Raw genomic sequence first — 15,248 nt, forward strand, 5'->3', positions numbered from 1 at the left:
GCTCCTCCGCACACCGTCCGCTGCCTACAGGACAATGGTCTGGATAATTCTTACATCACTGGACACGTTACACAGTTCAACCTTTTGAAAAGAGATACTGCAGAATCCCAAATGTTTTGATATCATTCAAACTGGAACCTGGTAACAGGCACATAAACCTACTTATAATGGATTACCTCTGTTAGATTTGATTAACAAGTTGGTTTTCTTCCTAAATCCCAACCCTTCTGTCCATTTGCTGTTAGTCTCACCCCTATCCCACCTTGGAAATCCCAGTAAGTATAATTTGATGCTAAAGAAAATTCTGTTTGTCTTCAGGTCAGTGGATGAAATTGTAGCTGTCAGATTGGAAATACACTGTGACACATTCAGCCTGATCATTGAAAAGGCACAGGCAGGGAAACAGAGTCTGTCTGTGTCTGTGAAAGTCAGCTTTGGGACACATTTATGCATCTGACATTGCGATATGAGAACAGAAAAAAATGGTGGTGTGGATGATGCTAAGTGTGCTTTTAGGCTCTTTTGTTAGCGAGGACTCCAAAACCCCGTGGTGGGAATGATCAGGTTGTCCCTAGTTAACCCGCTCGTCTTCATTACAGGAACTGCAATGGGTTTGTTGGAGAGATGCAAAGGGCCCAGAGCTGCTGCACAGGGGAGTTGCTCCAGAGTTTCCTGTGTTTCCATCAGAAAGTGTCAGATTGGGTAAATGGCAGCAAAAAATGCACTATGTGGGTGGCTCTGGAAGTACCAGTTCTTCATAATGAAAAGAAAACGATATCTACTTTCTCTGGCACAGCGCCTTTCTTCTGATGCTCGAATGATTTAGTAGCATGGGTGGAGTGAGCATCTGTGTGCACACCTTGCACCAGCTGCCGGGTGAATTCGGTTTGTTGTTGTGATCTCTAAAGGGGGACAAAAGACAGCAAGTGACCTCCAGCATCTCCTGCCAAGCCATCTATGAAAAAGGCCAACCAGACAGCTGATCTTGTGAAATATATCCTGAAAAGCTGAGCTGCAAATACTTGCCCAGCAAGAATAGGACACAGATAGATTATCAGTTGATTATAAAAGTCCCATTCAGTCAGAAATGGATTTCATTAATCAAATGCATTTTTCACATAGCTGCAGACCTGGCTCAAAATGTCCCTTCTTATTTTATTATATGGCATTTATTAACACAGCTATTAGTTATGTTAATGCAACCTCAGGGGTATTTTCATTGACTCCTAACAGACATTTCTTGTGTATACCACATAGCAAATGTGACCAGAAGGAATCTGATGCAACCAACCCTTCCTTTGCAATCAATGCAGGATCCAAAACAAACCTCTGGTGCTCCCAGCATCGCTGCCCAAGGAACCAGGCATCCTACAAATAAATACTGAATTGCAAATCTGTGGCAAGTTGAGAATAAATCTCCTTCACCTGAAGTGGAAGAGAAAGCAGAGTTCAAGGCTGCTACTGAATTGGTGGCCAAATGCCAATACCATTCGCTTCAGGGCAGTATAACACGATCCATCTGACAGGCTGGCCCACCAGACTGGGAAAATAAGGCCGTAGAACATTCTCCTCCAAGTCCTGCAGCAGCGGTTCTATGGCCTGCTGAACGGCACCCGTCACACCTGATGTGCTATTCCCCTGGTGGCACAATTGTCATTGGTCCCTGTAAGACAGGCATGGAGACAGCTGGGTGCAAAACTCTCCCCATCCCTTGTGCTGTTGCTGATGTCCTGTTACATCCCACTGATGCCCTGTTACATCCCACTGATGCCAAGAGCCCATTCCCCTGCGGCTCCTGGGGCCTGCCGGGCTGATTTTACCATTTCACCTCTGAAATACCCTCCATATTTGGACATTCTCACTCTACAACTCTCTTCTGCATCTGCTTTTAAAGCTAAAGGTTTTGCTGTTTATTTTTTGTGGGCACCAGGTCAGATTTATCCCTAACAGAAAGCGACTGTTCCCGATCTGTCCTTAGGGCTCCTCTGTACACTGCTTGTCTTCAGGGCTTTACCCTGCTGTTTTCCAAAAGCGTACATGTTACTATGTTGGGTCAGAGTGGGATCTGTCTAGCCCAGCATCCCGTCTGGCACTGGAGGCTGCAGAGTCACAACAACCCCCAAATCTACATTTATAGGCTCTCAGCCCTGCTCTTCCCACGTTCCAGTGATGGGTACATATTTGGTGGCTGTGTCCCACTGGACGGCTATTTTTGCTCTGCAGCTCGCACCAAAACTAGTTCAATTTTCACTTATCCTTGGATACTAAGGATGCAGTAGTTCTCTTTGAAAAGATTTACTACTAATCTCTCCAGTGTCTGTGACAAAGGACAGTTTCTCAGTATCACCTCCAATGTTAAAATATTAATGAGGAGAGAGTTTGGTCCCTGGCAAAGGCTGTCTTCACTAGCACTGGAGATGGACTTAATGATCTCTGTGCCTTTGCTACTGCAAAATGATCATCTTACACAGGAGAGATTAGACAGACCTGACACCTTTAATAAAATATGGCCTGTGTTTCTACAGATGTATCTAAAGTCATTTAAATCCTTTAATGGTTTATGAAATAGCAAAGCTTTGTGTGAATCTATTTAGAATGGTCATTAAGCACTGCAGTAGGTTTTATTTTGACCCAACTCCCATTTGGAACATGCTCACTCCCTATATCATGTTTATATATATATAATTTTTTTCCACCCAGATGACTTTTTGAAATGAATAAAATGCTCATAAAAGGTGCATGGTTGATAGCACTACAGACTATAGCCAAGAGTTTCAAAGCAGGCTGCCTCTGAGAATCTTAAATCTCCACTTACGGGCTGAAATAAGCTGCCTGATTTTCCTCTACACTCAGCACCAGTGATCCCACTGAGCCCTGTCCCTCCCAGGGTGTCACCTTGTGTGAGGACATGGCCACTATGGGCACGGGTGTCTTTGAAGAGAGACTGGCCATCACCAGGCAGCACTTGGTGGCCACTCTCAGCCTGAGTCATCACCGAGAATGGTACCCAGGAGATCCTGGGGGTCTTGTCTGAATATCTGTGTATTGGTTTCACTTGGTCTGGGGTGAGGACAAAACTGCAAGTGTGATGGAAGCAGCTGAGGGACCCGGGGGGTTCAGCTGGAAAACAGGAGCTGAGGGGAGACCTTCTGATCTCTGAACTGCCTGAAAGGAGCTTGGAGCCAGGGAGGTCAGGCTCTGCTCCCCAGGAACAAGCGCCAGGAGTAGAGGAAACGGCCTCAAGTTGCGCCAGGGGAGGTTGAGGTTGGATCTGGGGAACAATTTCTTCCCCAAAGGGCTGTGGGGCATTGGAACAGGCTGCCCAGGGCAGTGCTGGAGTCACCATCCCTGGAGGGGTTGAATAGACGGAGATGAGGTTCTCAGGGACATGGGGCAGTGCCAGGGTTGGACTCAATGACCTTGAGGGTCTCTTCCAACCAAGATGATTCTATGTTTCTATGATTTAAAACTCTGAACGCTCTATTTGTCCCCAGTGTTCAAAGGGGGAAGGCAAGGTAAACCTCCTGTTTCTTTCCAGCACCTTTCTGGCTTCCCACAGAGCCAGTACCACCACTTCATGCTAGTTCTACTATTTCTGCTACAGCATAAGATCTTCATAAGGTGGATCCCTGCCCTTTAGGGAATACTGGCGACCTATTCTTGAAAGAAATACAATAATTATGGCTCTAAAAAGTCCCGACATGCAAAGACAGGCCTAGAGCAGAGAAACTGCTGAGGGCAGGATGCGGCTGAAGGCATCCGAGCATCCCTCCTTACCGCAGGCACGACTGGCTCCAGCTCGGCCACCTCTCCCTCCACAGGTCACCTGTTGTCCCCATTGTCCCCAGGCTGTGACGGGAGAATAGAGCACCTGTGAGAATGGTGATCACCCGAGCTTGCTGAGCTTGCTGCAGAGAGGTAGCAGTGTTTTAATTCAAGAGTTTTCCTCGCTGCTGCCTGTGATGGGGTCCTGGTACAGTTTTCAGCCACAGAAGTGGAAAGCCCCATGTTTTGGGGCAGGGGATGTAAAGGAAGGAAAGACATTCCCCTAGCAGGGGGTATGGAGAGGAGGGGTAAGTGACCTCCTCGCCCAGGAGATGGCTTGATCCCCCACTTGAGGAGGCAGGATCTGTTGTCCCCGCAATGCTGAGCAGCCCTGCATGGTCACCCGGGGCTCAGCTCCCCATCCAGCCTGCAGTGACAAACCACGGATTGTGCAGCTCTGCTGTGTATCACCAAACCTCAGCCCCAAATCACAACCCTCCTCTGCCCACACAGATGGGAAATTCTGGGCCAGGTGGAGAACACTGAACAACTGATCTTTCTTTAGTTGTCTGGTAATTCTGGAAAAAAAAAAAAACAACAAACCAGCCTACAGAAGTTGTTGCTTCGAGCGTGTTCCCAGAATTCAAACACTTCTGCTTAGAAAAGGAATATCCTGTGCCCCAAAACCTGTGTGAAGGACAAGGAATCTCCCATTTCCCTGCAGCAGATCAGGAACATGAGAGATCAAGTTCAGTTCCCACGACTGCCTGATTATGATTTGAACCCTCTTCTCCCATAAAAGGGCTCCAACAAGACAACCATTAATGCATGCTCAGGCAAGCTCCATCCATCCCATCAACGGGACCAGTTCCACTTATTGCAAAGTATAATATTTATCTAGTTGCTGAGACAATGACCAAAAGGATGCGACAGACTCCGTAGCCTGCTAGTCAGGGATTGTCCTGAGAGAGGAGTTACACAGTGCAGATCCCCGCGGCACACGGGAGACCCAAGCTGGGACTGCCCACATCCCTTGGGAGCAGCATAAGCCCTGGAGATGTTGGTAAACCAACTCTCTGTTTCCCACACTCCTTTGAAGCCAGATTTGCATTTCATTTACTTTTGTTACAGTGCCTAAAACTAGCTTTTTTTGTTTTTTCTTCTTCCCTGGAGGGTGCTGAACAGAGCATTGCACAGCCACACGTTTTTGTTGGGTTGGCTCAGAAGAACAAGCTCTAAACTCAGGCGTTGGTTACCTGCAGCCAAGAGCTGCGTTTTGAGACCTAAGAGCCTGAGCTGTGATTGTCTGTAGCTGTACGGGCACATGGAACATCAGGCTATGATGCTGGAAAAAAAGTTGAGGTCTGCCCCGCAAACAGGCAAACAAATGGGTCAAACCTGCAGAATTTTCCCCAAAAAGCATGCGTGACATCTGATCTGTAACTACAGCTTACTTTAATAAAAAGAGGAGCTCCTGCTAGTAATACCACTCTTGTTTCTACATTTGTTGCAACATCTTAGGATAAAAACAAATATATATATTTGCAGCTGGGCTTACAGAGAGCTGCTTTATGTAGGCACAGCTTCTTGGTTGCCCTCAGTCTTCCAGGCCAGATATGGCACAGCCAGTGTGTTGTAAACGCCCATGGAGTGGGTAAGCAGCTCTGCCCATAAAACCAGCTCAAAGCCTTTTGCTGTCGCTGTACTTTTAATTTCCCCATTCAGAGGCTGGTGAGAGCAAAGGCGATCTGCTCATGGAAACTTTTAATTAAACTACTAATATAGAGTCGGGTCGTTTCTGGTGGAGTTTAAGTAGTCTGTGGGAGAAGTGCTGAGTTGTGGGAGAGGAAGGCAGCGTTTGTCTCCAGCCCTGGAATTTGTCCATTCATCAAACAGTCATCCCAGGAGTTGAAGCTGATCCAATTGCGTGTCAACAATATTGGCCATGCCTCATAAGAAATCAGCTGTAAAAAGTTTTTTTAAAATAGCATTAATTCATCTTGTTTCTTCTTTTCCCCCCTTTGCTGTGGATTTTCATCACCCACAGTGAGAATTTTAGGGGAAATTGTTTCTGAATGGCTATTTTCCAGGACAGACAATTTCTTTTTTTCTCTGTCTCTGGTAGAAATTCAGGCGAGACTTTTTAAAAATCAGTATCTAAAGTCAGGCGTCCAACCCCACAGCCTGATTTGCAAGTTGAACAACAAAAGGGCATCAAAAGAACTCAGACAGTCTGAATATCACACATTTCCGACATGCATCGCCATGAACTCTGACATTATAGTTCCAGCTCAGCCTTGATGATGCAATAACCCATCAATAAGTGGCTTCATCTACATTGCCTGAATCTTTTTTTGTGACACTGACTTCCATGCAGAGAGAACATATTAGGTTACCACTCGGAGATGGTGCCATTTTACTTTATCTTCCTTACATGGATATAAATGGATGCAGCAACAATAAGCACTGCAGGACCTGTTTGCAGGACAGTTGTTCATATACCTTCTCATCTCTGGGCAAAGGACCATTATAGACTCTGCACTAGTGTCCTTTGCCCACCGAAGCTCCATTGAGTTCAGTGAAAGTGCCTTCTAATTTACACTATGGAGATCAGACTCAGCCCAAATTCCATGGCATTTTATACCCTTGTTAGTCGCTCATATTCATCCAAAGGGAAACGAATCCTCCTGGTACACAAGGAGGCCAGAGAACCATGTGCTCCCATTGCCTCATTGAAGGGCTGTGAGTGGTTGGAGATGCCAGCGAGCAGCAGTTATCTTTCCCAGCACTTTCTGAGGTTTCTGAATTTATATTTCTTTCATATTGGGATGAAATGGAAGCTTTCCTGTCGCCTCCTATAGAAGCGGAAGCTGTCCTTGTCCCAGCCCGTTCTAGAGCGGGGACAGCAGGGGCCAGCTCTTCTCTACCACCCAGCAGGTGGGACCCCTCATCTATCTCCCCATCAAAACAACACCATAAAGAAATCTCTTTCCCAAAGACATGGAAGAAATCAAATGTCACCAACAGCATACTGTCTCCCAACCCTGGCCCTGGGCCGTAGGCATTCACGTGGGGATGTGCCGTATAAGACTGAGCGCTGCCGAGGCACTTCCCCACAGCTGGGAGGTACTGAACCACTATTTACAATTCTTTGTTCCTGTTTATATTCAAATACCCAATGACATTATTTTTTTAAAATGAATATTTGCTGCTCCTTAAAGAAAATATTTAAGTTTCTATAGCAAGTGTGTGCTCCTAACACACCCAGTCCATCTGGTCACACACCCACATGTTTGAACCCATTTTTACTCTGCTAAGAAAGAACCTTCTGTTCCTTCTGGAGCAGGTATTAATATTCTCCAGCTTTGGCTTACAGCTTATCTTTGTGCAGCAAAGAGGAGTTCAGCGACTATCCGTTTGCTACTGGGATTTCTGAGCAAGCCAGGGGACACCTTGGCCTAATTGAAGGTCATCGCGCTAAAAGGCAATTTGATTAGGAAGGGAAAAAATAATTCAGCAGGTTGGGGAGTGGATCCCAAAGAGAAATCTAAAACTTAAGCAAACTGAAACCTTCCTGGCACTTCTAAAATTCATGAAGCAGAAAGGAAGGGCTGGATGTGCTGGGGCTGGCGGTGGAGCGGAGGCGGCTCTCGCCGTGCCGTGGAGCTCTGCTGGTCCCTCTGCGACCCCAACAACTCACTTCAGGGGGATTAACAAAAGCAACGCCGTGAACTAGGCTCTGCGTGGGAGCTCAGCCGTCAGAGGTGATTTTGAACTCCCCCGCAAATCTCTTCTTGCTTCACTTCCCCTGGTATAATGGGAAAAAGGTATTTCCCTCCTGGCTCATCTGTAGTGTCAATGCTTTGGGACAGGGACCGCCGCTTGCTGTGTCTGCGCCATCCACAGCAGAACTGGGCCACCACTGGGTCTATAAGGACACAATGAAATTACAGTCATGCTAATTAATACTAAACAACGGCAACTGTTACAACACTGTAATACAGGCGTAGGAGAAGGTATTGGATTTCAGATAAGGTAGTTCGGGGAGTCTGGTGAACACGGTGTGCTAGGAAGGACAATCTTGTCAAACGAAGGGTGAGTGATGGTTCAGGAGAAAGCAGGGCAGATCCACAGCTGCTGACAGGGAGCGCAAATCCCTGCAAGGGGAAGGAGCTTTTTGCTGACCCACTCCCATCCTTCAGGATGTTTTTACAGGGAAAGAGGAAAATGCAGCGACCAAGGAGCAGCAAACCAGGCAGAAAAGGGAGATGGTGGGCAAGTCAGAAACAGCACAAAAGTTTCCTAGTAGGAAGGAGGAGGGGACACAGAATCGAGCGTGTCTTGCTAGGGAGGGGAGGCTTTCAGGGAGACGGCAAGGGCAGCTGAATGAGTGACTGCTCCCGGAGGCATCGGGAAGGCTTTTAGAAATACATCATGGGGACACAAAAGGCAAGGGAAAAAGTAGCTCTATCAATAAATAAGAAGGAAGATTAAATTAATGGTGACTCTGAAATGGTTGAGCTGCTGAACTCCCTTTTTAAAAACCAGTCGTTAACAAGAAAAATAAGAGAAAGAGGTACTGCACGGACAATTAATTAGGAGTTCCCGTTGCGAGAGCCCGGTGAGCTGTGGCACCTCGCGATCCTCGCTCCTGTTCTCGTGCCCAGCTCGGAGGTCAGCCATGGCACCGGGAGCACCACGGCCCGGCGCTGCTCCCGGCAGATGGCTGGGTAATCTCCTTAGGAGAAGAAGCCTCCGAGCCGCTGAATGAAGCACGAGAGCTGAGTGGCAGCCAGGGTGAGAGTCTGCAAAGCAGAGACCAGGTGTGATTAGGTCAAGAAGTGTGATCTGTGTCCTCCCAGAGCCGCGAGCAGACACCTGCGCTGATGGATGGTTGCGTGTGTCACCCACAGACACCCGTGTGTCACGGAATCACAGAATCATTTTGGTTGGAAGAGACCCTCAAGATCTAGTCCAACCGTTAAACCAACCCTGGCACTAAATCATGTCCCTGAGAAGCTCATCTCCACACACCTGTCCCACCACATCGCAGGCAGGGCTGGCAAGAGGACGGAGGACGGACTGATGGCCACGGAGCCCGGATGCCACAAGGATGGGCACCCAGATCGGAGCCACAAAGAGACATTGCAAATGAACAAACTTACACTCAGGGGCTCTGCAGAGTAGAAAAGTATAGATAGAGGTGTCCTCTGAGTTTTTTGCATATGTAAACAAGCCGTTCCTGCTACACATGCTGAATATCCTACAAAACTTGGCATGCTTGGCTAACTGGCCTTCATTCATAATACCTAGAACAGGGAAACAATCACAAATGTGTGTAAAAGACAGAGGTGAAGAAATGTAGAGAAAGCTGTGTTTAAACTCCTTGTAGTCCAAGAAAAGTTTATCCTCCCTACCCAGCTGATTTGTTGTCCCGTCTTGACGTTCTTTTTGAGGGTGCTTTGCACCCACACTTGTGCAGGATGTCTGCTGCTTGCAGACATGCACTTGCAGAGGGTTTCCCTCTGAGACCCTCTTTCATGTTGGAGTACATTTGTTCTTACATTTTGTTTCTCTCCAGGGTCCTTTAGGGGCCCTGCTGGGTCTCCTATTTCCCCCAAAAGGAAAACTATTCCCTCATTATGGAGGCAATGGGTGGTCTGCCTTTACTCGGAATAGGGATTGTTTCACTTTCTTGGAGACGCAGATATTTCAGACTAAAGTCACCTTCTGAGCTGGCCTGGCTAATTCACAACTCCTTGACTCAACAAACCCATCTCTCCAGGGCTCATGGACATGTTTGTGCATGAAGCATGTTTTATGCTGGCCCTTGTACTCTGAATCCGTCTCTACACTAACAGACATAGTTGACACGAATGTCTTCATGAGATAAATTATTATTTATTACCGGTTCATCACTGGCTCTTGATGGAGCCCAACATGATGATGGTTAACCATTGGGAGGTTTGGGGAGGCTCGTGGGGTGAGATGACCGATGTGAACAGCCCCTGGAGACAACACTAATGAGGGAGGAATCTGTACTTCAAGCTCAGGCTCCTGCATTTGGTTTCTGAAGCTAACGAGTGTGAACACTCCTTTCTTCGTGTCCTTGCACCCCGTCTGTAAAGTGGTGATAACAGCGCTTCCCTCTTCCCTTGGTTTTATCTCCTTGATCTATGGTCCAGGCTGCATCTCATGCTGTATTTATAGAGTACCTAGTTCCACGCGATCTTGATCTTGGCTAGCACACATAGTGAGCTTAATTCACGTAATGTGTAGTGAGAGTAAAAACCCTGGCCGAAATAAGAACATTCCCTCCCAGATACAGCCCATAGACAGCAAACTTGAATTTGCAGTGCATTTCATCACTACTAAATTGTATTTTAAAACACTGTCATGAAATAGAGTGAAATAAGTTGAAAGGGGTTTTTTATTTAGGAAGGGAAAGTTTATGATAAAAAGCTGAATTTATAGTGTAGTTCTGAAAAGAACATTTACGAGGATTTTAAAAACTCAGAAAGCTTCCTTAATGCTGTAGTAATGAAGTTCCCCTAAGGGATGTAAACTATGCAGTAGCCAAATTCAGGTCAGATAAAGCTGCTGTTAATGATGCAACTCCTTCAAGTTTCCCCATGTAACAAAATCAGGCTTAAACTTCACTTATTTTTGCAGAAATAAGAAAGAATTGGTTTGAAAATACCAAAGACAAACTGTTGGGACTGCGTGGAAAATTACAAAGGTCTCCTGAAGGTGAATATGTGACCAAAAAGACCTGGGCTACCACCACCTATAAATAAGTCATGTTGGCCTGTTTTGAAAACAAACAGTGCCTTGACAAACCAATGTAGGACTGGTTAATAAATTATACTGGCCAGGCTGATTTTACTTATTCTCTATATTTGCTACAGAGAAGTGGAAAATACTTTTTCCTTTATAAAAACCTTCCTCTTCGTTGCCCCAGCTCTCAGCCGGGTGATGACACCCTGTGAAGCGGAGCCATCCCCTCCCTGTCTTTCCCTCAGAGGTCCAGACAGGGCAACACTGATTATTCTTAAAACCAAGGTAGTTACACATATAGGGAAATTATCTAATGGACAGAGCACAGAGGGTTTTTCATGGTATTTTGGGTGAACCTGAGATCATTTTCCCTCTCTGTGTGACCGGGTTGGTGACAACGATCTTCTGAGACCCCTGAGTTGCACATGCAGGTTCTTCTTATTACACAATCACCAACCTCTCTGCACCATCCAGGTACAACATCATATAGTGGTCATACCCAAACCCAGTTCTGGTTTCAGCAGGTTTGTCTCAGTCTAGCTTCAATGGACACTAAACCTATTTGCATCCAAGCTCTGTTTTTCTCCAATTACTTTGCAAACATGTCCAACAAACCTCTGAATCTTGGCTTTTTTTCCCCTCTTTTTCGTTTTTCCTGTTACACTTAGAAGGTATGGAGGGTATTTTTGAGCTATCCTCAGTAACTTCCTATACTTTTGTGCAGTACTTCTCAATGCAAACACTGTGTTTTATGTTTCATGTAGCTTAGCACAGTGGCTGAAAAGCAATGTTATGAAAACTTTGTGATCCATCAAGTTGATGATGCAGGTTGCTTCAACTCCCTCCTTCCAGATTGTGGACAGAGATTCACTTTGAGAAAGCAGCTCTCAAGAAGCCACTTTTGCGGGCTCTTACTTCATTCCAGTAGCTTAAAAAACTATCATCCCCTTGTTATTTGGCAAGACCCCTTCCACAGAACAGGGACTGGACATCCCATATTGCTTGTCACGGCACAAAACACAGCTCTTTACACCTCAGAAGAATCTTTAAATTATGGAGTAATAGAACTACCAGGGAAGAAACGTCCGGCTCTATCAGTGAATCAAAGCATTCAGCTGCATTCACTGTCTTACATTTCTTTCCACTCGGTCGGGCCAAGCAAAGCCAATGCTAATCGTCTGAGAGAACTGCAAATGTTTTGAAATACTGCGGATTAGGGAAAGTCCGTGATTTGGGCAGACATGAATTATTGTGTGGAGATATAAATAAATATTGTTCCCAGCTCAGCCTCTGGCTCAGGTCCAACATGCCACAAATTCATCAAGAAATGAATGGGTTAGTGTGTTAACAAGTGCCTGACAGACTATGAAACTGCCCAGGGGGTGTGCACGCTTTACTTGACCAGCTACCCTTGTTCGCCAAAATTAACCCTTAGAATATGGCAGCACTGAGCAGAGCCAGCCCACGGAAAATAAGGCTGAATTTGCTGTGTGCTCAGGCTTGGCGCTTCAGCAAGCAGAGACAGAAGGTGGGTGTGAGTTGCATGAAGCTTTTTTCAATATCTATGTGATGGCTGCCAGAGTGAAATAAAGAGCCCTAGGTGGAAGAGAGCTCTCACCCTGAGCAGAACAGCCCACCTTGTTATCTGCAGAGCAGCAGGGACAGATCTGTGATAGCTAAAACTTGACTTTTAAAACAGTGTTCTGAATTACTGAGGATCTCAAAATGGCTTATCTGTAGGCTGCCTCTTTCATCTCTTGCTATTTTTAATAGCCTATTATGAATCACTTTGATATGTTCATAAATGTTATCCTTTCTGCAAGTTCTTTGCTCTGGTTGTCAACCGCTGTGGCTAATATGAACATGGTTAGTTGGTCTGGGATGCAAGAGCTTAAAAAAATGACTGCTTGGCTGCATGATTTGTAACAACTCTGACTGTCCTAAACGTCCATAAAGAAGGAGAAGGTGTATTCTGCTTTTCTATAATCAAGACATCCTCAGTTTCCTTTGTTTAAGTTGAGGAGGTGGCACTGGACCTGGTTTGTCTTTCAGGGTGATGTACGCAATAGCCTGAACATCGCTCCAGATGAAATCAATAGCACTGCAATGCTCATTTTGGAGGGACAAGGAGCCACTGCAGCAGCCAGGAACCCAGACAGACACCCTTTGAGTAATACAGCTTCTCTGGCACATACGCCTCCTCCCCTGCTGAGGGGTTTCTGCACAGTTTGCCAACATCTCCGTTCTTCCATGGAGGCTCAAAGCCAATGGTGGAGGTGTCCAGCATCACTCTGCTCCCTGGACCAGGCTTCTCAACCTGCATCCCTGCAGCCTTCCCCCATCTGTCATTCTGACCACAGGCTCTTCCCTTCCTGAGGAGATGGTTGTCCTGACCATGACAGCCTTCTCCTGCTATCAACTTGCTTAGGGCCTTGGATCTGCAGCCTGCAGGCCACAGACGGTTTGTAGAGTTTGCAGTCAACAGGACACATACGATATTTCTCTAAAAAAGAGACCTGCTGTGTCTTGGGTGTATTTTGTGATGGAAAGATTGACTGGAAACACAAGCAAGGCATTCATTTATTTTGGCCACCTAGCATCCCTGGCTGCAAGACGCTGGGGAAGGACATAGATTACTACTAAGAGTGGTAGGGTTGAGGGCTCTCTCCTGCACCTCCTGCTGCCAACTCTGGTGTGTTTCTTTTACGTGACACTTTTTCCTCAGAAACTAAATTGGTTCATGCACAAATTAGAAAAAGAAAAAACATTCCTCCCTTCACAGTGAGGGGGAATATTGGAATTTCTCACTCTTCTCCCACAAAGGACTTGTCTAGCTGAACACCCAGGAGAAGGAGGGAAACCAGACAGCCCCCCAAATCCCAGCCAGGGAGGGCTGTGCATGTCGGTGAGGTAGGTGTGAAGAAATTATTGCGAGGAAGTGCTGCTTCTCACAGGATCCAGAGCTCAACTGGGCAGCAGCAAACCAGCAAGATGGGAAGGAGTAAGGGGAATAAGATGGTGAGTGGTTACAACCTCAGTGATGTTCCTCACCTGAAAGGCAAAGCCTCCCACCGCGCCGTGTTCCCACACCGTGCTTGGGCACGGGCTTAGCACTGACTCAGAAGGAAAAGTGCCAGATTCTGAGTCACCAGGACCACTTCTTGCAGCGCTACAGATTTTCCTCAGGGATCAAACCAAGTAATAACAAGACCAAATTTCACTTAGACGATGTGATGTGAGAAGACGGCAGTCCCAGGAGGGAGGACTAGCTTGGCCACCCGCCACGTGCTGCAGGACAAGGCAGTAAGTGCATGGACAGAGCAGTGGGGATAAAGCCTCAGCAACTCTTGTCCCCAGCACAGCCCATCTCACCAGTGCCATGGTCCTCTCCTGCAGGCAGTTCAGCCTCGCGCTGTTGAGAAGTTGCCAAGGAGCACATTATTGATACCAGGGTCTGCTATCACTGCATTCAGACCTTTTTTTGAGGTGAGGATGAGGCAGGCAGAGGAGCAGATGGAAATCCTGCCAGTCAGGCGCCATGGCCATCAGGCAGCTCAGCAAGGCTACTCCCACACCCATCAGGTCACAAAATAAAACAATGTCTTTTCAGCATGGGAAGTGGGCATTAAGGCTCTTCCTAATGTGACTTTGGGTGTACTCAGAGCTATAAAAAGAATAATTCATGAAATCCCTTGATCAATTATATAATAGCATCACTGTGCATAATTGCAAAGCTCAGGAATGTTGTTACCCTTGCAAGTCAGTCATTCGCACTTGTGTGTTTGGTGCTGCTAGGACAGCAGAAGGCACTTTTGCTAAATCCAAGAAATTCTGCTGCAGAATAATTGTCCAAAGAACCTCGTCTTAAGGTGCTTGTGATACTTCTTACATAAAGGCTCGAAACAGTACTGGGCAGGAGGAAGTAACATGGAATGGGAAATGTGCTGGGAAGTCTGTGAGACGACCCAGGCGAGGTTCTGAGCAAGCTGTGCTGATGCTCCAGGTGCCGGGGCTACGGCTGCCACAGGAGAGGACACGTCTCGCACAAACCCAGGTGCGAGCAAGCACAAGGTTGCCAGTGTGGGTTTCAGTCACAGGTTTCACTGAGCTGGTTTCACCTCAACGATGCAGTGGACAGTTAATTAGGGATGTGTGAGTGTTAGAGATGGATCTGATTCAATTTCCATTTAAGTCAGTAGAAGCATTTATTGATTGATTTCAGTAAGAGATGGTTTAGGGTTTAAGTTTCAAGATGAAGTGTACAGATGAGCAACCAGTTCTCTGAAGTTCAGCTGAATTATGTGAAAGTCCAGAATGTGCAAGTGACATATAATTATAAAGCATAATTTCTAAAATACCTGGGCATGGTTGTGCTGCTTTCTCACACGCTGGGTGGGGCAGTAATTCAGACAGCGCAAACTGTCCTTCCGTGGCCTGGGGCAGATGTCTGCAGAACCTACATTGGTGGCAAGGCTTAGAGCAGTGGCAAAGGTGTCCTAGGACAAGCATGCTCTTCCTCTGCTGGGCAAGGAGGAGGAGCAGACCATGCAGGCTCCATGGGTGTAGGAACAGGGTTCACAGCCACTGTCATGTTGTGGATCATTTCTCAAAATGCGGATCATTAATCTTCTTGTGGTGGCCATCTCCACTCCCAACCCTCCAAGCCCACAACATCCCTCCACACCTGGTTGTGGTGGCAACAAACA

This window comes from Patagioenas fasciata, chromosome 18, assembly GCF_037038585.1.
Source record: "Patagioenas fasciata isolate bPatFas1 chromosome 18, bPatFas1.hap1, whole genome shotgun sequence".
NCBI lineage: Eukaryota > Metazoa > Chordata > Aves > Columbiformes > Columbidae > Patagioenas > Patagioenas fasciata.